The sequence below is a fragment of the Carlito syrichta genome, unplaced genomic scaffold (genome assembly GCF_000164805.1).
Source record: "Carlito syrichta isolate Samal-C Ts95f unplaced genomic scaffold, Tarsius_syrichta-2.0.1 Scaffold288810, whole genome shotgun sequence".
Classification (NCBI taxonomy): Eukaryota; Metazoa; Chordata; class Mammalia; order Primates; family Tarsiidae; genus Carlito; species Carlito syrichta.
In genome coordinates, this window is record NW_007232906.1 from 47,952 (window position 1) to 69,688 (window position 21,737).

Consider the following 21,737-nt stretch of genomic DNA (forward strand, 5'->3'; position numbering starts at 1 on the left):
TGGGCAGCATGGTTGGTTCCATGTTTTTGCTATTGTGAATAGAGCTGCAACAAACATACGTATGCAGGTATCTTTTTTGTAGAATGATCTGAGCAGCTGTGATAATTTTTAACAACCTTTTTGGAGTATAATGACATACTATAGACATGTATGTAAGGGGTACAATTTGACAAGTTTTGATATAAGTATATACCCATGATACTACTGCCACCATCAAGATAATGAATATATCCTATCAATGACCCCTAAAAGTTTCCTCATGCCCCCTTGTAATCCCTCCCTCCCACCTCTCCCTGCCCTATGCCCCTCCTGCCCATCCCCAGGTAGACTGCTGGTCTCCCTTTGGTCGCCAGAGATTTAGTGTGCATTTTCCAAAGTTTCATCTAAATAGAACCATACGGCATGCACACCTTTGTGGCTGACTTCCTTCACCCAGCATGGTTACTTGCTGATCCCTCCAGGTTTCTGCATGTATCCTCAGTTCATTCCTTGTTATTGCTGGGTAGTGTTTCATGTGTGGACATGTTGCAACTCATTTGTTTATGATCATTATTAATAATTATCTACACTCTAAAATATTCAAAAAATAAAAAAGCAAATCAGATTCTTAAACTTGGTAGTATTCTGTTTCTTCATGGTATTTCTTCATAGGTGGTATTCTGTTTCTTCATAGTAAATAGATATCTACATTGAAAAAGAATAGGAGGCTGGGCTCAGTGGCTCAGCCTGTAATTCCAGCACTTTGGGAGGCCAAGGAGAGTGAATTGCCCGTGCCCGCGGGTTCGAGACCAGCCTGATTAACTTGGTGAGACCTCATCTCTACAAGAAATAAAAATAAGCTGGGAGTGGTATATTGTGCCTGTAGTTCTGGCTACTTCGAAGGTTGAGGTGGAAAGATCGCCTAAGCCTAGCACGTTGACACTGGGGTGGCCGTGAGTGTGCGACTGCACTCCAGTCTGGGCAACAGAGTGAGATTCCAACTCAAAAAGAGAAGAAAAAGAACTGGAAAGGGAGTCAAGACAGGAGAGAGGAGAGGAAGCATGAGGAATTCTACAAAATGTGATATCACCCCTGTCTTGCAAAACCATGCATTAACTCTGAAATTTAACTCTTGCATGCATGTATGTGAAATGTAGATTCTTACATTCTATATATAATGTTCTACACTTGAAATTTTACACTTATAGTTAATTCAATGTAGTGCTGTTCAGACCCTCAGTGATACAAGGCTTCATTTGTATCAACTGAAATCATATATCTTTTCTTTGGCAATATAATTAAGTGGCCAATAAATTCTCTACCTTGGATATGTATATCAGCTGAAAAGAACACTTTAAGAAAGATGAATGACTGTCTTTTTCAGATTTGCTGATTGGAATTAATAGGACACCGAGCTTCAAGTGGAGTGTTAGAGAGATCTGTGACTGTCAGGCTTCCCTGAGCCTCAGTCTTCCTGCCTGGAAAATAGGAATAATAGCTATCTTGAAGGACTGCACAGACTTCAAATAAGATGACATTGTGTGCGCATGGCATGAGGAAGATAACAGAAATGTTATTCCCGGTTCTGCTCCTCCCAAGATCTTTATTCTGGAGACTTCTTTAGCCTTACTGGGAACCTAAGGACTTCTTTTGCCCATCCCTGTTTTAGCAATTTTTGTATTTCTCAACACCTCTCAGAGAGCCAGGCATGTGGCTAAAACCTGAATACTGTTGAGTGAAGGGCCGAGGGAGACCTTTTCTTCCTAGCACTGGCACCAAAGCAAATCCACAGGTGTGCAGACGGAGGAAGGGTTTGCGGCCGTGTTTCCATGGGGCATTAAGTCACGACCAAGGGACTGAGTCTCTCTGTGGCCAGCGTCACCTCAGGGCCCTATGGACGGTTCAGTGGTTAGATCCCAGGTGGCCGGTGACGAGTCATATTGGAAACCAGTGCTTTGCATATTGTGGCCTTTCTCTATGAATGGGGACCCCCTGGGAAACCTAACAGCTTTAAGGGGCTGTTGGACTATCTAGAGTGTTGACACACCCTCAGAAGAGGTAGCAAACTAAGTACCCCATGCTTGTGAGAAGCCCAAAGAAGTTACCAGGGAGTCCCTTCAACTGGGAGACTTAAATGCTTAGAAATCTGACCATATCACACGAGAAAATGACCACATGAGACCAACAGCGGGGTTGTTTGGGGGGAAGAGACATGGGAAGTGACAGGATGAAACATTTGTAAGTGCCCCTGGAGTCAGGGGAATCCAGTGCAGCTTAAGGTTAAAGTGGAAGAACAGCTAGCGTGTTTAACTTCTGCCCACATTGTTTTTTTAGAATTTTGGGGGACATGTATGGATTTACTACATAAGTAGATTGTGTGTGGCGAGGTCTGGGCTTCTCATGAGGCCTCTCTCTCCCAGCAGTGGACCTGGCAGCCGGTGTGTGGTTGTGCCCCTTGTCTTCCCTCCCTGCTTCCCTCCTTCCTTTTGCAGTGCCTAGCGTCTGCTGTTCCCACGTTTGTGCTCATGTGGCCAGTAATCAGGGCCCGCTGATGAGTAATCAGGGCCACGCAGTATTCAGGTCTTGGTTTCTGTGATAGTTCACTCCTACAGGGGCACCGATGCCTGTTTGGGTTCCAGGTCAGCCTTTCACAAGGTACACAGCCCGAGGGACCACCTCATTGCACAGCTCCTCAACTCTCCCATGAACTAGTGAGTTCAAGGTCTCTGTGATACTGAATTCTCTGCAGGGGAACGACATGGGATCAGAGTGAGAATGGACAAACCAGAACAGTAGGTATTCGTGGGGTAGAGGCCTGAAGGCGGCCCCCTCTGCTGATCCCTCTGGTGTTCTCCCTTCTCTTGAAAAAACACGTCATCATATTTTATTAGTTTCTGGGAAGAGCTGAATTTCATCAAAACAAATAGAATTTCCTTTTGGCTTCTGTTTTTCTTCGGTAAAATGGAGATAATTCCACCTGCCTCCCAGTGGTGCTGGGAGAACAGTAGGAAATCAGTGAAAGTGCTTAACAGACACCTCAAATGCTGCTCTTTTTGGTAAACAAAATAAAACAAAACAAAACAAAAAAAACCTTGCTGGTGCCTTACTAATTCCTATTGGTATGTGAACAGTTCAGCTGCTTGGCAGGTGGCTTTGATAAGTAGGAAAGTCAATAAAGCTAATAATCTGTCATTTTCCAGTAGAAACCAAGAAGTTTCTGTTTTTGCCAAGTGGAAAAAGGGTTGTCACACAAACAGTTTTATTTTTCAGGCAGTTTAGTAGACATGGAAAATTAAGAAGAACTATTTTGTTAGTGAATCTCTATCAAATTCTGAAGGGCACATACACAGTGTTATAGAAATCTAGGGGGGTTTCCATTAGTGAATAGCTCTTGTTTTGGCTGTGACCTTTTGGTTGGTTTGAATCCGTCAGGCCTGACCACAGAATCACGGTCCCAGGGCATGTGCTGGTGTTCTCCTTTTAACCTATTCATCCCTGTTTTGCTGATGTTGACCAAAAGGTTTCCTTTTCTAAGTCAGGGAAATTCACCTGCTCTTAAGCTCTGTGCAACTTGCATGCATTCACCGAAGGGGGAAAATAAGCAACAGTCCACCTGTCCCTTCCTCCCTACCTCCTCTTCTTTTCATATTTGACTTATTTGTCCTGAACACTCCAAAGTCAGTTTCTGAGTTTGTTTCTCAGAGCACCATTGCATGCAAGTGTCTGTTTTCGAAAGGATATTCATCTATAAAGAACAATACCATCACAGTCATTACATGTATTGTTAAAATGCTTACTGAAGAGTAAGTTCTCTTATTTTCTGCTACTTCTCTGTAAGGTAAACAGCGATGTCTTTATTCCATCCTTGGTGTGCTTTGTGGATTGCAGTGATGGCTTTCAGATCATGGAAACTGCTCCTTTTTGTAACGTGTGGGCATTAATAAGAGAAAGTAACGTTCCATAGAAATTTGGGCCCTTCGTTCTATTGAGATGTTGAGCTCTTCCCCACATAGCAAATACTTCCTGAATAACTAGAGCTCAGATCTTTTTACAGGTTCCATAGTCCCTGCCCTCCCCTGCTCTTTGCTCTCTTGGTCTGCCCTGTCAAGTGGAGATAGTACTCATATTGTACCGTATCATCATAGGAATGTTGTGAGGACCAGATGACATAACTCATGTAAGGAGCTTAGCATGGTGCCTGGTGAGGCAGAAAGTCCTCAAGAAATGCTACTTTGTAAACACGATCATAGCTAGAACCGACTGTAGGTGACATGTTTATTTAAAGTTGTTAACAGGTAGGAAAATTATGAAGAAGAAATTCGGATGGACTCGTGGGTTTCACCAATCAAATTGCTTAGAGTGTGTGTTGATGCTGGCACACTAGGTGTGCCTGTGAGGATCAAATGACAGCTATCACACCAAAGACCACGCAGAACAAGAAGGCTAATCTCTGAAGCTTTCACCATTTTTCATCTTACTGACCTCATGGACACTGTCTGAGAAACACTTATATTTCACTTCCTGCAACCATGGGTTTCTACTGGTGACATTTAATGTGTAGAGTACTTGAATTCAATACATGCCTCTATCCAGTCCCAGTGTCACTTGGCTGACAATCTGAATGTGTCACTAAGCACTGAACGGCTCCCCAGACAGCAGCATTCTGGCTCTGTTTGCTTTACACTGTCCTTCTCACCCAGGGCATTCCAGAAATTCTCCCTTAAAAAAGGGGGGGGGGGTTTCTCCACATACCAGAAGATTCCTGATATAGCAGGGTCCAGCCTAATTCTGATACTAAGCACAGGCACGCCATCACAGAGATGCAGTCTTGCTCTGTCCCTTGAGGTTCTTGTTCACTTTTCCTAAAATGATTTGCTGGTTCATACACACCTTTTTCCAGAAAGCTACTCAAATTGGACACATTTTAATTTTTTTCTAAGCCGACATTACACCATGAAACTTAAACAGAATTGAGCATGTTTTGATTTGTTTTTCTGCCAAGTTGGAAAAGTTACCAGTACCTACTGATTTATTTGTCACAAAAGTACAAATGAGTCCCAAGGGCTGTGGCTTCTTTTGTATCATCTGCCTTCTAATGGATGACTAATTATTTTTGGCTTGAGACAGGTTGACATCACAGCAAAAATTTAGAGAGCTGAATTCTGATGCCATTTGATTTAACTCCTAATGTTACTGGTGGTTCAGTTGAGGCCGAGGCTCTTGCCTTACCCCTGTTCTCTCCCCTGCTGTCTTCACAGTGACACACCCACAACCTCAAATGGTCCACAGGGCCAACACTATCCCCCTCCAGAACTTAGGGGTCATTTATTTTCTGTTCAGAAGTAAATTCTATATTTAGAATCAGGAACAATCTGAATGCCCATGGCAGGGGAGTGATTCCATAGGTTGTGGCCTTGCCTAGGTAATTCAGAGCATGTATTTTTTTATTTAAACATTGTGTTTCTAAAGGCTATTTAATAACATGGAAAATATAAGTGAAAGCGATGGTATACAAACCTGCATCTTGATTTTGAAAGAAATGTATATATATTAGGAGAAAAATAATTTTTTAAAGTAGAAGGGAATGCATCACGATGTTTATCTTTAATGAGTAAAGTTAAGGATTTTTAAACATTTATGCATATTTTTCCTGTGTTTTACATATTTTATTAAACAGCGAATAAGGATTTTGGTTATAATCTGAATGACAAAGAATATGCCTTGAAATGATCCATTGAACTTATAATCAATCAGGAGAGAGGAGTTGGAAGTTTGTGAGGACTGCCTTTTTGAATTTAAGTTTTTAAAAATAAAGTAGCTTTTATTTTTAACTCTAAACTTTAGAGTTGTGTGGTATATGTGAGGATTTACTACATAAGTAAATTGCGTGTAGGTGAGGCTGGGGCTTCCAGAGGGCCCTCTCTCCCCTGAGAGTGGACATGGTACCCGGTGTGTGGTTGCGTGCCCCTTACGCCTCCTTCCTCCCTCCCATCTTTAACCGTGTCCAGCGTCTGTTGTTCCCAACTCTCTGCTCATGTGCCCAGTGATCAAAGTCCACTGACAAGTAAGAACATGCGGCCGTTTTTTGTTTCTGTGAGAGCTGACTTAAAATGGTGGAAGGACCTCTTTTGTTGTTGTTGTTGTTGAGTTGGAGTCTCACTCTGTCGCCCAGGCTGGAGTGCAGTGGCACGCTCACACGTGCCTGTGGTGTACACTGTGTGTGCTCTCCACTCATGACTTTGGTTTGGGTGGGACAACACAAAGATACTGGCTTTTATTCCGAAATGAGGAGCCATCAGAAGGTTTCGGGTAGAGAAATGGAATGATCCAACTTAGACTTTCACAGGATCACTTGGCTGCCATGTTGGCAGGAGCCTTTTGGTGAAGCAAGGGCAAATCCAGGGAACTGCATTCGAGGAAGATGGTAACATGCCAGGCTGAGCAAGGATGGTGGTGGTACAGAGGTGAAAGAAGTGGAGTTTGGGCTTGTTATCCATCACAATGTTAGACTTTGAAAACTATTTTCCCACAGCTTTTATTTATTATATGAGGATTTAAATATGCCTTTTACTTAATATTTCTATCAATAGAACCTGTGATGGATTTAGAAAGCATTCAGTGTAATAGGACTTCTCCCTGAAAATAATGCCAAGACTGTGCTTTTCCTTTTCAAACACCTGTCCCCTATTATATATTCCTAGGGAGCCAGGTGAGATGGCCCACTGATTCCTCTTTGCCAGGCACCAGGAGAACCAAGTCTTAGCCCAAAGGCCTCAAACACCAGCCAAGGTCCACCTTAATAAAGTTTTTACCAGTTGGCAGCAAAGTAAAGGAACAAAAGGGAGAGTTTTTGTAAAGTCATAATTATCCCCTTTTAAAAATAGTCCTTTATGCTAAGAAAATAGATATCCTTTCCAATGATTTGGGAAGCAGTGTTCTATGTTTTATAAAGTGAATACAATGTATAGGGTGGTGGTGGTGCTAGTATATTCTTATTTAGCAAAATCACAAGTTGGCAACCTTATTTCAGTCCCACAAACTTCTACTGCAGTTTTCTGTTCCATCCCAAAGTCTGAAAAAAACAGCATTAAGTCTGTATGGCAAAATCTTCTTCACATATACCTATTGTGAATTTAATTTTTTTTTTTTTTTTTTTGGTAACTGAGCAAAAAATGAACACTAATTCTAAAATTTTTTGTCTACAATATGCTCTCATCCTCTCCCAGAAAGCAAATGTTAGTGAGAACTGAACATGGGAAAGACATCATTCATTGGCTTGATGTCTTTGGCATCATAGCTTTGTTTATTTAGAAAAGAGTAGTGGTTTTTAAAAGTTATACAAGTAATGTATATTAATTATAAGAAATTTGAAAAATTAAGAAATATAAAAAGAAATAAATAATTATTCATAATACTGCCATCCAGGCTTATAATCACTGTTGATAGTTTAGTATATATTTTCTTTTCAAAAGTTTTATAGATGGATAGATGCATTTTCACAAAATGAGGATTATATAAGTTTTTTTAGTATTTTTACATCAAAAACATATCACAAAGACTCTGATACCTAGAAAACTTAGCAAGCTATTACTCATAGTCTCAAACCTTGGTTACTCATGAGAAATGTGCAAATGAAGCTACATATATTATAAAAACTGGGGTGATAAGAAATGTAGATAAGCTAAGGGAAAGCTTAAGATAGTCCATTGTCTGAGCAATTTCCTTCAGGTTAAAATAGAGAATAATAGACATTAGAGACATCTTAGTATCTCAATGAGGTTTTCTTAAAGTCAAAGAATTAAAATAATATGAAAAAAGGAGATATAAAAAACAGCAAACCATTGACATATTTTTAAATAGAAGAGAATACCTGTGTATTATTTTTTATTAATTCTCATAAGAATGGAAAGGACATAATATATTAAAATTTAATTTGCTTTTTTCTTCATAAACATAATGGTGAACTTTCAAAGATGTGAACATGCATTTTGCATGTCCAGCCATATAAATTAGTTCACTGTACTTTTCAAGGTACTGTACTGTAAGATTTAAATGTTCTTTTTGGGAAGGGAGGGGCACATCTTATCAGCAAGGGAACTTGCATAATGAACATTTGTATACCCAACCCTGAATTGTATCCCATATCTTTTTAAAAAGTTTTTTTTAATTTTCTGTTTGTTTTTTATGTATTCTTTATGTGGAAAGTATTATAAACCTATTACAGTACAATACTATATAGCTGATTGTGTTATTTGGCTAATTTTGTTGGACTTAGGAACAAATTGAACTTATGAGCATGCTCTTGGAATAGAACTCATTCGTATGTAGGGGAATTACTGTAAAACCAAATAAATATAGCAATGTATGTAAGTGGGTGAAGCTCTCACTAAAAATAAGAAGTCTCATTTAGAATCAAAACACAGAATTCAACCATATGCTGTTTATAAGCAACCACCTAAAAGGAGATATTAGAAGAGTTCAAAGTAAAAGGCTGGGAAAAGATATATCAGGCTAACACAGATAAAAAGAAAGCATGGTCACTAAGCAGTATGAAGAAATAACATAATAATAAAATAGAAATGAGATATAATAGTAATAAGAATATGTAATATCTCATTAAATGCTCATGATAACTATGAGATTGTTAGACAATGTCAAATTCCCAAAAGCAATAATCAGGACAAATATTGTAACACTGTAAGTGACAATTTCAAATAAACATTCATGGGTCAGTATATACCAAGTCATATTGAATCAACATATAAAGTAAAAATTATAAATACAGAAAGAAATGTGTAGTAGTGGGATACTTTAACACACCCTTTTCAGTTTTCTGACATGTCAAGTAGGCAAAAACATGAACAAGGTCTAAATTATAATTTAATAAGGTTGGTTTAACCAAGAATATATCATAGTATTTTGATGGTAAAAAATTGTAAATAATCTAAATGTCAACAGTGAAGAGTTTATTAAATAAATCAGGCTACGGGTAAAATATCCATTAAATCACTATTAAAAACTATATTGTTGAAGAATTTTTAATGACATTGCAATGCCAATTAAAACGTAAATGAAAAAATTGGTACATAATGATATATAGAGTATGCCCTGAATTTTATTTTTAAAGTACACATAAATATATGTAAGTATACACATAGAAACAAACTAAATGGGCACGTATTAAAATGTCAACATCAGTTATCTCCAGCTCTTATTATTATGGGTGATTTTTATTCTTTTGGTGATTTTTAAAAATCAATATTAGTGATTTTGCATTAGTTTTCTTTACTTAGAACTTTTTTTTTTACTTTGTAATCAGAGAAAAATGTAATTGACCTTTATTTAATGACTGTGATCTTAAGAACATCCCACTTGGTTCTCACCAAGAAAAAGGCAGGGTAGAGATTTGACAAGGGAGGAAATCAAAGCTGAAAGAGGCAGAGTGGCTTTTCAAAAAATGTCATAGTTAATGACAGGACAGGGTCTAAAACCTTTTGACTTCTGACCTCAAGTCCTGAGGACTTTCCAGTGCATTCTTTTATGTAAACCATGTCACCACAGAGAGACCTGTTCAAATGCTGCTGGTTCAGGGTGTCAAGTCCATTATCAAAGCCCAGAGGTCATAAAATATATAAATCCACAGCCTAATATGATGTTTTTGTCCGAGATGATAAGAGAAAAAGGCGATCTGATAGTTTTGGCTAATTAGCTCCAAATGAGTATAAGGTACTGACAGAATGAGACAAATACATTTTGATGAAAGTTGAAAGCAAAAATGGTCATGGACGCCAGAGTCAGTCACCTTAAAAGGCTCTGACGCTTGAGGGATGAGTTTCAATGAGTAAGTATCCTCTCTAAAGTGGCCCTGGGAGAAAAAGCCACTTCAAATATAATCATGTTAGTGATTTACGTTTTAGACCAGCCCAAAGACCACTTCGAAGGGTGAAGCCAGGTACTTGCAAGTTAACTCCAGGATTCCCGGCTAGGCAAATGGTTCTGGGCCCTGTCTTCACATCTACACTTGATTTACAGGTCATTTGGGCGTTAGCCTTCTGTTCTTTATTAGCTATTAGCAATCTCTTGTTTCCATTTCTCTCAGAAGTTGGATGGTATTAATGCTTTCGCCACAATTCAAATAGATTTCAGATTTTTGTTCACTGGAAAATGTTCAGGGACACTTTGAGGGTTGCTGCGTAAATGTCAACAGTCTTCAGAGAATGGTTTTATTTCTTCAGATTGGAATGATCTTTCCACTTCTTGCTTTAGGAGTTCTAATTTTCTACTTTTTGTACATTATGTAAATTAATTAAAATTTTTACCAATGTAATTTTTGTTATGGTGAAAATAGCTTTATAATTTCTCAATTGCTTAAATAATGCAAATTTTTGTAAAAATTCAAATGATAATGAAAAGTCTCAGAAGAAAGAAAAAAATCCCCTGAAATTCCACCATAATAAGATAACCACCATTTAGCATTTTGGTCACCATCTTTTTGTAACTTTCATTGCATAAACACTCATATATTATTTTCCATAAAGTAAATTATATTATTTACTCTGGTTTTTAAAATGACATCCCATAAAGTAAATTATATTATTTACCCTAGTTTTAAAAACTACATTTTTATCCCATCTCTTCTTTCCTTACCTCCATCCACACCATTTCTCTCAGAGAAATCAGTGTTAACAGTTGGGTGTGTACCTTTCTATACCCATATCTGTGATTATCTGACTAAATAAAAAATGGAAAATAGACAATGTATGCCCATGTGTATGTATTTGTGTGTTTAAGGAATTTTGTAAATAATGAAGTCAGTATTTTATCTTTTACAAAAATGAGAGTTAATTATTAATTTCTCTGATTTTCAAATTTTACATCACAGAAATGATTGCAAATGTTCTGTGGTATGGATGGACGACAGTATTGAGCCATTCCTGTTAAATGAGCCTAGTGTTTTTTTTTTTCTTTTTTCTTTCTTTTTTTTTTTGAGTTGGGACACTCACTCTGTCGCCCAGACTGAGTGCAGTGGCTGCTCCCCGCCACCGCAGCCTCAACCTGCTGGGCTCCGGCGATCTTTCCGCCTCAGCCTTCCAAGTAGCTGGAGCTACAGGTGTGTACCACTGTGCCCAGTTCGTTTTTTAATTTATTGTAGAGATGAGGTCTCACCAAGTTGCCCAGGCGGGTCTCAAACCTACGGGCTCAGGCAATCCACTCACCTCAGCCTCCCAAAGCGCGGGATTACAGGCTGAGCCACCGAGCCCGGCTGAGCATAGTTTTTCACCTCCATGAACAGTACTGCAGCAGACAACCTTGTACATATATTATTGTGAGCTGCTGCTTTTATTTTTATAGGATAGATTGCTAGATTACTAGATTAGTAGAAATTGACTTACTAGTCAACAGACTAAGCCTTTTAAATTTGGATATTGTGAGATGGTTTTCCTAAGAGGTTGTAACATTCATATTTCCATCAACCAAGGTACACTAGACCCTCTTTCCTGTATCTTCATTAACAGTATGAGCCCCCCCAAATTTGGAATTTATTTATAAAAAATTGTGTCTATTCTTACATGTTTAAACTTTAGACACCTTCAAAGTACTCTCCGTTTGATACAATATACCTGTTGAAATGCTATTTTCGCTGTTCAAAACAGTTTTTGAACTTGTCAATTTTGATACCTTTTAGTGCTTCTCCTATTTTTTTTGTTTCACCCCTTCCACATAGGCAAAACGTTTCCCTTTGAGGGTTTTTTTTTCATCTGGGGAAACCAAAACAAGTCTCTCCAGGTGAGATCAAGTGAATAGGAGGGTGCAGCACTGGGGTCATGGCACAAACTTCTGAACACTCAGAGTAGTGTGGGCAGGCGCACTTGTCAATCACCCATTATGAAATGGACAAATGTGATAAAAGAATCTCCAGAAAAATTCACTGAAGCAGAAGAGCCTCTCACAACAACACTAGCTGGTACGCTGTTGCTGACGGGTTCCTAGAACAGAGGAAGCCTGTATTGCCAGGGGCCTGTTCTCCAAAAGATAATTCTAGGTTTTTGGGGTCTCTTTTATTTTAATTTTGTTTTCTTCTGTTGTTGAGACTGGCTATCCTTTCCCACATTTATTGGCCATTTGGATGCACCCTTTTATAAATTTCCTATTGCTTCCTTCTCTTGGGCTTTCTTATCAATTTCAAAGGGTTATTTTGTAAACATTAAAATATTACTTTAAAAATATTTTTCATATGAGTTACTAATATTTTCCTCAGTGTATCATATGTCTTCAGGCAATATGACATCTTTTTCCATACAAAAGTATTTAAATGTAATGAAAATCTATCTTTTGGTCCTGTTTTGGTTTAAAAGGTCACCTCAACTATTAATTATGCATGTTTTCCTGAATTTTATTCTAACAGTTGAAAAAACTGAAGTATTTAAGCTACATGGAATTCTTTATATAAATGTCCAGCTTTTTCTTCTGGAGTAAGAGACAACTATATAAGCAAGATTTTTTTTTTTTTAAAGCACTTTTTCACTGAACTGAGGTTCTTTCATGTGTTAATTTTCTTATTTAAATATTCTTTCCATAACTTTCTATTATGTTCTGCTACTCAATACTATTGGCTATAATGACTTTATGTATATTTTGGTATCATACTAGGACAAGTCCTCCTCCCCCCAGCTTGGAGACAATGAACTTGGTGACTAATTGGTTAAAAGCAATTCAGTACTCTGGAGTCAAACTGAATCTTGGCTTAAAGTTACCTAACATCTCTCTGTTTTGATTTACTTAATTGTAAAAGAGAGATGACAGCATTTATCAAAAATAATTGTGAGGGTTAATTAAACAAAATAAAACAGAGCAGTCAGAAAATTCCCTGACATGCCTCAAGCACTGAAAAAACAATTAGCCTTTGTGATTTGCTTATCGGTTGTAAGACATTTTTTCTTACTTATAAACCTTAAGATAGCTTCATTGAATTTTTCCTTCAACCTCAAACCCTCCACAAGTTAGGAGTCTAACTTCAATTGCATTAAATACACATATTCATTTTGGTACAATTAACATTTTTATGATACTAAGTCTCTTGCATCCTAGAATTTATGTTTTTAATTTGTGTCTTCTCATTTCTTGTTTAAAGTTTCTGATATGAACCTAGTTTAATTCATATGACTTTTATCTTTCTTGTTAGATTTATTTCTAAGTTTAAAAAATTACTTTTCCTATTACTTTGAATGTAACATTTTCCCCTACTTCCAGCTTTAAATGGTTATTGCCAGTGTAGAGAAAATCGTGTCATCTTGCATATTCATTCTAGACGTTTTATGGGCCTTTTTTTCTAGATATACAATTGTATCATTGGCAAGAAAGATAGATTGTTTACTAATATTTACATTTAACATTTTATTTTTCTTGTCCTTAGCATCTTGTTTAAACACTCTCTATAGTAACGATGCTGATGTATGTGTTATCACAGAGTAAGGGTAAATGGGTGACCGAATGACCCTATGTCAGTGAAGTACACAGATTCCTTGACTATCAGGAAAGGATCTGCTTACCACAGGTGACACCAGCATGACCCCCATTGAAGAGCCAGTCTTCATGGCTCAGATCTCCTTAAGGCAGCCTCACTCCCAGCGACACTAGTCAAGTAGGGTGCTATCCCATCCAACCTCTGAGAAGCAAGATTGCCATCTCCGGGGTATTTCGTACCCTCCTGTCCTCTTCCAGCTAATCTCAGGGTTCTAGTTTCATATCTTGATGACTAACTAGGGATAAATAACTAACAGAAACTCCAAAAGGGTTTAAAGACAGAAGTTTTTGCCAATATAGAGATTGAATAGTATGCTTTTTCCATTTTCTCTCAGAAGGGGACCAGTATTCATCCTCTCATTTGTTCATTTAACAAGTATTTGTGAGGTTCCCAAAGGTGATAACTATTCAGGATTGTTCTTAGAGAAGACCAATCCTTGCTTCGGGGAAATTCAGAGTCTAGATGGGAAACCAGATAGACATAAAAATGGAAATGCTGTGTGATAAGTTCTACAACACAAGCTTGTATCAAGAACTGTGCTGGGTCTAGGATTTTATCCTCCTTGTAAGCTAGCGAGGTAGCCTGTCATTGTTCCATGAGTACTGGAAAAGACATGAGGCTTCTAGATCAGAGGCGAGAGACTTTATTATTCATAGCAAATACAGTGGTCAAAGCTTCATGTTCATTTGTACTGGTTCTCCGTGTACCCCAAGACCCAGGGGTGACACTGTGGGTCCATCAATGATGTCTGCACACTTAGTGGGTTACATTCGAGGAAAGGAACACAGCTAGAAGAATACCCTGCTTTTGTAGCCAAGGATGCAAGTCCACTCTTTGGCTGAGGGAGAACATTACCTTATCCCTCAAGTTTGCTTGCTGCCAGTACAATCATAAGAAACAGTACAAATGAAGAATGGCTGGATGTGGTGACTTGCACCTGTAATACCAGTACTTCGGGAGAATGAGGTGGGAGGATCACTTGAGGCCAGGAGTTCAAGACTAGCTTGGACAATATAGTAAGACTCCATCTCTACAAATATATATGTATGTGTGTGTGTATATATATGTATACACACACACATACACATACACACATACATAGTTTATGTTATATATAAATATATTAGATACATAAATTATATACTATTATATAATATTTGTATATAGTTAATATATTATATATATATATATTATATGCAGTTTAAAAAGAATGGTCAGGGTCTTGCATTCTTGGCGTACCTAGCAAGATCATGTAGGGACACCCACATGCCATTGAAGGTTGCCTGTTGGTCAGTCAGGTAGAAGTCATTAATACTCTTAGAACTGCTAGTGGTATTAAGCCCTAAGATGTCCTGGTAAAAATGATTTAATAATTTTATAATCAAACGTGGTTATTTTCTGTTTGTGCCAAAGAGTGCTTTGTCTCACCCCTGCCGCTTTCTAGAGGTTCCACAAATAATGGTTAGCCCTGAAGAGATTTATCCTATAAAACACTGTAAAGATAAATCCAGAGAAAATTAAATTAAATTCATCTGCAGTTCTGTGGTGTCTGGTTAAATAAAGAAGTAATTGGCTTTTTGAAGGACAATGGTGATTTGGAAAGTTACAGGTGGTAGAGTGGGAAACACCTGGATTTGAAGAGTTCCTTCCCTTGACTTCCCAGTGCTGTGGCTTTTCAAATGACATAACCTGGGCTTCCTCACATGGATATTGTCAGGATAGAAAGACTGCACTCCAGTCTGGGCGACCGAGTGAGACTCCAACTCAAAAAAAAAAAAAAAAAAAAGGAAACCAAACCTAGACAGCATCTGCACATGACAGTTACTCACCACATGGCAGGCCCCATCATTGCATATTCAGCTTTAAATAAGTAGAGTTTGTTAGCATTACCTCGTTCTCTTTCTATTTCTGAATCAAGCAATCTATTTATCTCTTCATTCCAATGTTGTGAGTGCCTGGAGAGCACTGAATTTAAGTTTTTATCATGGTCTAACTGGACTTCAGCTCTGTTCTCTTTTCACCTGAATGACAACTTTTCAAGGCTAGCCTTCATCTTTTACCAAAACTCTTGCACAAACCAAAGTCGGGTGGCCTGGTATGGAATCTCTATGTCCTTCATCCATTCTAGTTTAGTTTAATTATGAAAGTAGCACATGCTTCATTATTTTTTTTATTCTAACAATACCAAAAAGTTGAAGTAAAAGTGAAAATATCCTTTCCCCAGTCCCATTCTCCAGAGATCACCGTTAGTGAGAGTTGGACCCATTCCTTCCCAGGTCGTTCTCTATGCCAAGGAAGTGTTGTGTTAATGATTCTCTTTCAAAAGTTATGCAAACTACACTCAGGTGAAAGCACTGTATTATAATTTCTTTTATTACTTCATTTTTATTTTTTAAACATCTATGAATTTTAGAGTTGTAGGGTGGAGATTTACTACACAAGTAGGCTGCATGCAGGTTAAGTTTGGGCTTCTAACTGGCCCTCACTCCCCTGGTAGTGGAGCAGGCATCCATTTGTTGTCATGTGTCTCCCATCCTCCTCCCTCCCTCCCTCCCTCCCTTAGCAGTGCCCAGCAACTGTGGATCCCACCCTTGTGCGATGTGACTAGTGTTCAGGACCCACCTAAGAGTGAGAACGTGCGGTATGCAGTTCTTTGTTTCTGATTTCTAATTGCTGGCTCGTGCAAATTAATTTTTTTGTTCAAAGCAGCTTTCAGTATATTTGTGTGCATGTGCGAGCTAGTCCTGAAGAAATGCCAGGAAAGTCCCCTCTGTCTAGTGTTTTGAAAAGTCCCAAATACACAGTCTTCCTTTATCTGGAGTTTCTTTTATATTCATATACATCTGTTTCCTGGAACACAACTTAGTCTTGCTTCATTGGCTTTATAATCAGTTTGGTAATTTATGTGAACTAATAAGATTTTTTTTGGTCTTGTTTTTATCGATTTACGGTTTATGAGCTTTAAACTTGCCTAACACCCTCATGAGACAACCTAGAAAACTCCATATATTTATAGACTACTTTATACATTACAAAGCTCTTTGTCAACTGCCTGGCATGCCCCTCATGATGACTCTGTGACAAGTGACAAGTCTGACTATCCCAGCTGACTGACAGGGCAGATAAAACAGTGAAAGTTCATATGTGACTTACCCGAAGTCACACAGCTGGTAACAGACACCTCTGATTTTGGGCAGAGACCTCTCTCTTCTTTTTTTTTGAGCTGGAATCTCACTCTGTTGCCCAGACTGGAGTGCAGTGGCTGCTCCTGGCCACCGCAGCCTCGACCTGCTGGGCTCTGGCGGTTCTTCGCCTCAGTCTTCCAAGTAGTTCCAAGGAACTACAGGTGCGGGCTACAATGCCTGGCTAATTTTTGATTTATTGTAGAGATGAGGTCTTGCCAAGTTGCCCAGGTGGGTCTCAAACCCGGGGGCTCAGGCAATCCACTTACCTCAGCCTCCCAAAGCGCTGGTGTTACAAGCTGAACCACTGAGCCCGGCCAGAGACCTCTCAGGCTACTTTTTACAGCAATTGTCTAGGAAGGGTTAAGTCTTCACAGACAGACATAGACCATTGTGCAGGAAATGTATTCTGAACTTACAGAAGTCATACATCACCCTTAAGGATGACAGAATGTTATTCAGTGCTAAAAAGAAGTGAACTATCCAATTGTGGAAAGAACTTGGATGAAACTTAGATGGCACCTTTAAGGATGCCTTCACCTGAGGTCACACAGCTAGTACCTGAGCCACAGACCCAGGTCCTCTGACTTTGTGCTGAGGCTCTCTGTCTTTTGGAGCAATTGTCTAAGAAGGGTTAACTCTTCACAGACAGACATAGAATATTGCATAGGAAATGTACTATGAACTTACAGAAGACATACTTGATGCCCTTAGGAAGTAGTTTCTTTAAAAAATAAGGTAAGACAAGCTATATATACTTGCAGCTAATTTTTAGCCAGTTTAAAATAAATGTTTTATTACTAGTGTAAATAATAATATGGCATTACTCATTTATACGCATTGAGAATCTATACCTCACTTTTGTCAAGAAAACCTTTGTGGTGATGAGGGAATGTAAAGCTAACCGTGAGTGAGGGAAGTGAGCAACTTCATTCATTTGAAGGTGTTCCCTTCTAGCAATGGGAATAGCATAAGGAGAGTATGTGAGAACTTCACTTCAGTAAGGCGAGTTTAAAAAAACAAAAAGGATTTATTTGTTAGAGCAACCTTAGCTTTACCAAAGAATTGAGCAGAAAATGCAGAGTTCCCACACACCCCCTTCACATCCCTCTCCCACCCCTCAACAGTCAGTTCCCCCACATCATATGTTAGTGTGATATTGTTGTTACAAGCTGATAAATCAATATTCCATTATTATTAACTAAAGTTCATAATTGACACTAGGATTCACTCTTGGTGTTACACAATCTTAATGGGATTTAACAATGCCTAGTGTCATGTGTCCACCATAATAGCATCATATGGGATAGTTTCATTGCCCTACACAGCTCCTGTGCACAACCCTTTATCCTTCACTTCCTCTCGCCCTCTGACCCCTGGCAGCCACTGCCTTTCTTACTGTCTCCACAGTTTTGACTTTTTCCATAATGTCTTATAGTTGGACTCATACAGTCCATAGCCTTTTCAGATTCGGCTTCTTTTATTGAGCAATATACATCTAAGTTTCATCCAAGTTCTTTCCACAGCTTGATTGTTCACTTCTTTCTAGCACTGAATAACATTCTGTCATCTGAATGTACCACAGTTTTTCTATCCATTCACCTTCTGAAGAATATCTTGGTTGCTTCCAAATTCCAACAATTATGAGTAAAGGAGTTATAAGCATTCATGTGAAGGTTTTCATGTGAATATACGTTTACATCTCCTTTGGATAAATACCAAAGGATGTCATTCCTGGATCATATGGAAAGAATATACCTAATTTTGTAGGAAACTGCCAAACTGTCTTCCAAAATGGCTGTATCTTTCTTCTTTAATTCCCATGAACAGCAGAGAGTTCCTGTTGCTCCACATCTTTATCAGCATTTATTGTTGTCAGTGTTCTGGATTTTGGTTATTCTAATAGATGTGCAGTGGGATTTCATTGCTTTAATTTGCACTTGCCTGATAGCATTCAATGTGGAGCATCTTTTCATTTGTGTGTTTGCCATCTGTATATCTTCTTTGGTGAGTTGTCTGGCCCTTTGTAAAATTGGGTTTGTTTTCTTACTGTTGAATTTTAAAAGTTCTTTTCATATTTTGGATAACAACCCTTTACTAGACATGTTTTTTGAAAATATTTCTCCCAGTTTATAACTTTCCTTTTCCTTAACAGTGTCTTTCACAGAGCAGAGATGTTTTATATTAATGGAGTTCAGTTCATGAACTGTGCCTTTGGTGTTGTATCTAAAAAGTCATTGCCAAACCCGAGGTCATCTAGATTTTCTCTTATGTTATCTTCTACGAGTGTTATAGTTTTGCATTTTACATTTAGGTCTGTGGTGCACTTTTAGTTAGTTTTTGTGAAGGGTGTAAGGTCTGTGTCTAGATTCATTTTTTGCATGTGAATATCCAAATGTTCTAGAACCACTTATTGAAAAGACTATTTATGCTCCATGGGATTGCCTTTGCCTTTTTGTCAAAGATCACTTATTTATGGTGGTCTATTTCCGAGCTGTCTATTCTGTTCTATTGATCTATTTTCCTATTCTTTTGCCAATACCACATTGTGTTAATTACCACATTGTGAAGTTGGGTAGTGTCAATTCTTCAACTTTGTTTTTCTCCTTCAATATTGTGACCATTCTGGGTCTTTTGCCTCTTAATATAAACTTTAAAATTAGTGTGCAATTATCCACAAACTAATTTGCTTTTTGATTGGCATTTCATTGACCCTATAGGTAAATTGGGAAGGACTGACATCTTGACAATATTGAACTTTCCTGTCCACTGATTCCTGTCCAAAGTGAATATAAAATATGTCTCCATTTATTTAGTTCTTCTTTAATTTATTTTATTAGAGTTTTATAATTTTTATCAAATAGATCTTACACCTGTATGAGGGAGAACCCCCCCAAGCAAAACAGAATTATCTTTTGGAGGGCAGGCCCTTTGTAGTACCTCTGGATCAGAGTCAACTAAAGTTTTTCTCTGAAAGTTTTGAGAAGGCTGCATGATGATTTATGGAAGAAACGTCCTGAGTTGTGTCAAACAGGTGACTGGTTTTTCCACCATGAGAATGCACCTGCTGATACTGTGCTGAGTGTTTAGCAGTTTTTGATCAAAAATGACATGACCCTCATTCCCCACCCTCCCTATTCATGTGATCTTACTCCAAGTGACTTCTTTTTGTTTCCCTGGATGAAAAAAGTCCTTGATATCTGGCACAAGTCTTCTCCAAAAAATCAGAAATGCAAATTAAAACAAATCTATAATATTTGCAAATATTTTTGCTAATAAAATGCACTGTTTGGATGCAAAAAGAAAAAAGTCTTCAAAGGGAAATATTTTGTCAATGTGGAAGAAGTGAAACAAAAAACGGCAGAAGCACTAAAAGGCATCAAAACTGACGAGTTCATAGACTGTTTTGAGCAGTGGAAAAAGCATCTCAATAGGTGTATTGCATCAAATAAAGAGTACTTTGAAGGTGACTACAGTTTAAATATGTAAGAATAGATACGCAATTGTTTATAAATAAACTCCAGGTTTTTTGGGTCCCTCTTCATGTTGTTAGAGTTATACCTAAGTATTTCATTTTGTGCTCATGTAAGTGGTATTGTGTATTGCGATTTTAATTCAGATTCAAATTGTTTGTTCCTGGTATATGAAAAAGCAATTGATTTTTATATACCAACCTCTCGGGCGGTTACTTTGCTGTAAAGGCTTAATAGTTCCAGGAGTTCTTGCTAGTTTGTTTGTTTGTTTGTGGTTTTCTACATCAATAATTACTGTGTCTATGGACACACATGGACAACTTATCTGTGAGAAAAGACAATTTTATTACTTCTTTCCCAATCTGTATGTCATTTATTTCCTTTTCTTGCCTTATTGCATTAGCTACTACTTCCAGTATGTTACTGAGTAGGACTGGTGAGATCAAACATCCTTGCCTCGTTCTTAGGCTTAGTAGAAAAGTATCTAGTTTCTCACCATTAAGTATAAACTGTAGTTTTTTGGTATTTTAAAAAATATATATAAATTTGAGGAAACTTTTCACTATTTGTAGTAGGCTGACAGTTTTTATCATGAAAGACAATTGTTTTTTAAATCTATTAGAGTAACCATTCTATATTTAATCAGCTTCTTCAGACACCCAGGTCAGCTTTTCTTCAATTTAGTGGGTTTGTTTTTTTTACTGTAGATATATCTTTATCATTCTGTCAAGGAGGCACTAAGTAGAAGCCATTAAGGAAAATCATATACTTAGAACCAAGGGAAGGAAATAGTAAGAAGCTGAAGTGGAGACCATGCTGTGAAGTAGAAACCTGTCAGTGTTTTGACATTCATGAGACAAGAATAAAAATGATTTTACTGCAGGATTTGTGAAGATAAAAAGGGAGAGAGTTGGTTGGCAACCAGAAGTATTCAGTTGACTGGACACGGTGGCACATGCCTATAATTCCAGCACTTTGGGAGGCCAAGGCAGGAAGATTAATTGAGTCCAAGAGTTCAAGACTAGCCTCAGTAACATAGCAAGATTCCATCTCTACAAAAAGTAAAATATTAGCCAGATGTGGTGGACACTTGTTGTCCTAGCTACTCAGGAGGCTGAGGCAGGAAGATCACTTGAGGCCAGGAGGTGGAGTGTGTGAGCTATAATTGTGCCACTGCATTACAGCCTGGGCAACAGAAAGAGACCCCATCTCTGAAATAAATCCATAAATAGTATGTAGTAGATTGCAGGCTTCCAATTTTTAAAAATGTGAATGAAAGTATTTTATTCTGTAAATAGAAACAAATACTTTCTATCCCAGAGATACCACAAAGAATAAATATCAGCATTTGAGTGCAGTATGACTGCAGTCGTTTATAAAATGAGAAGTCAAAAACTGTTCACATTGAGATTAGGAGAAGAGCTGGTACAGTAGATCCGGGGTGTCCTGCCCTTATCCTCTTGGCCTTAGCATTTTAGTTTGTAAGGCAGACTGCCTGCATCCCATGTTTTTTCACCCATCATGGCAGATGACAAGAATGGATGTAAGAATACTCCAGTTCCCAAAGTCGTCGAGTAG

The 21,737-nt window shown here is 38.1% G+C and overlaps 1 protein-coding gene across 1 annotated transcript in view; it reads left to right on the forward strand.

Annotated features, from left to right (window-relative positions):
- LOC103255989 (signal transducer and activator of transcription 4) overlaps positions 1-21,737 on the forward strand; it is a gene marked incomplete at its 3' end in the record, with an annotated part of 91,174 nt that overhangs the window by 40,536 nt on the left and 28,901 nt on the right. The gene's annotated exons all lie outside the window — the stretch shown is intronic.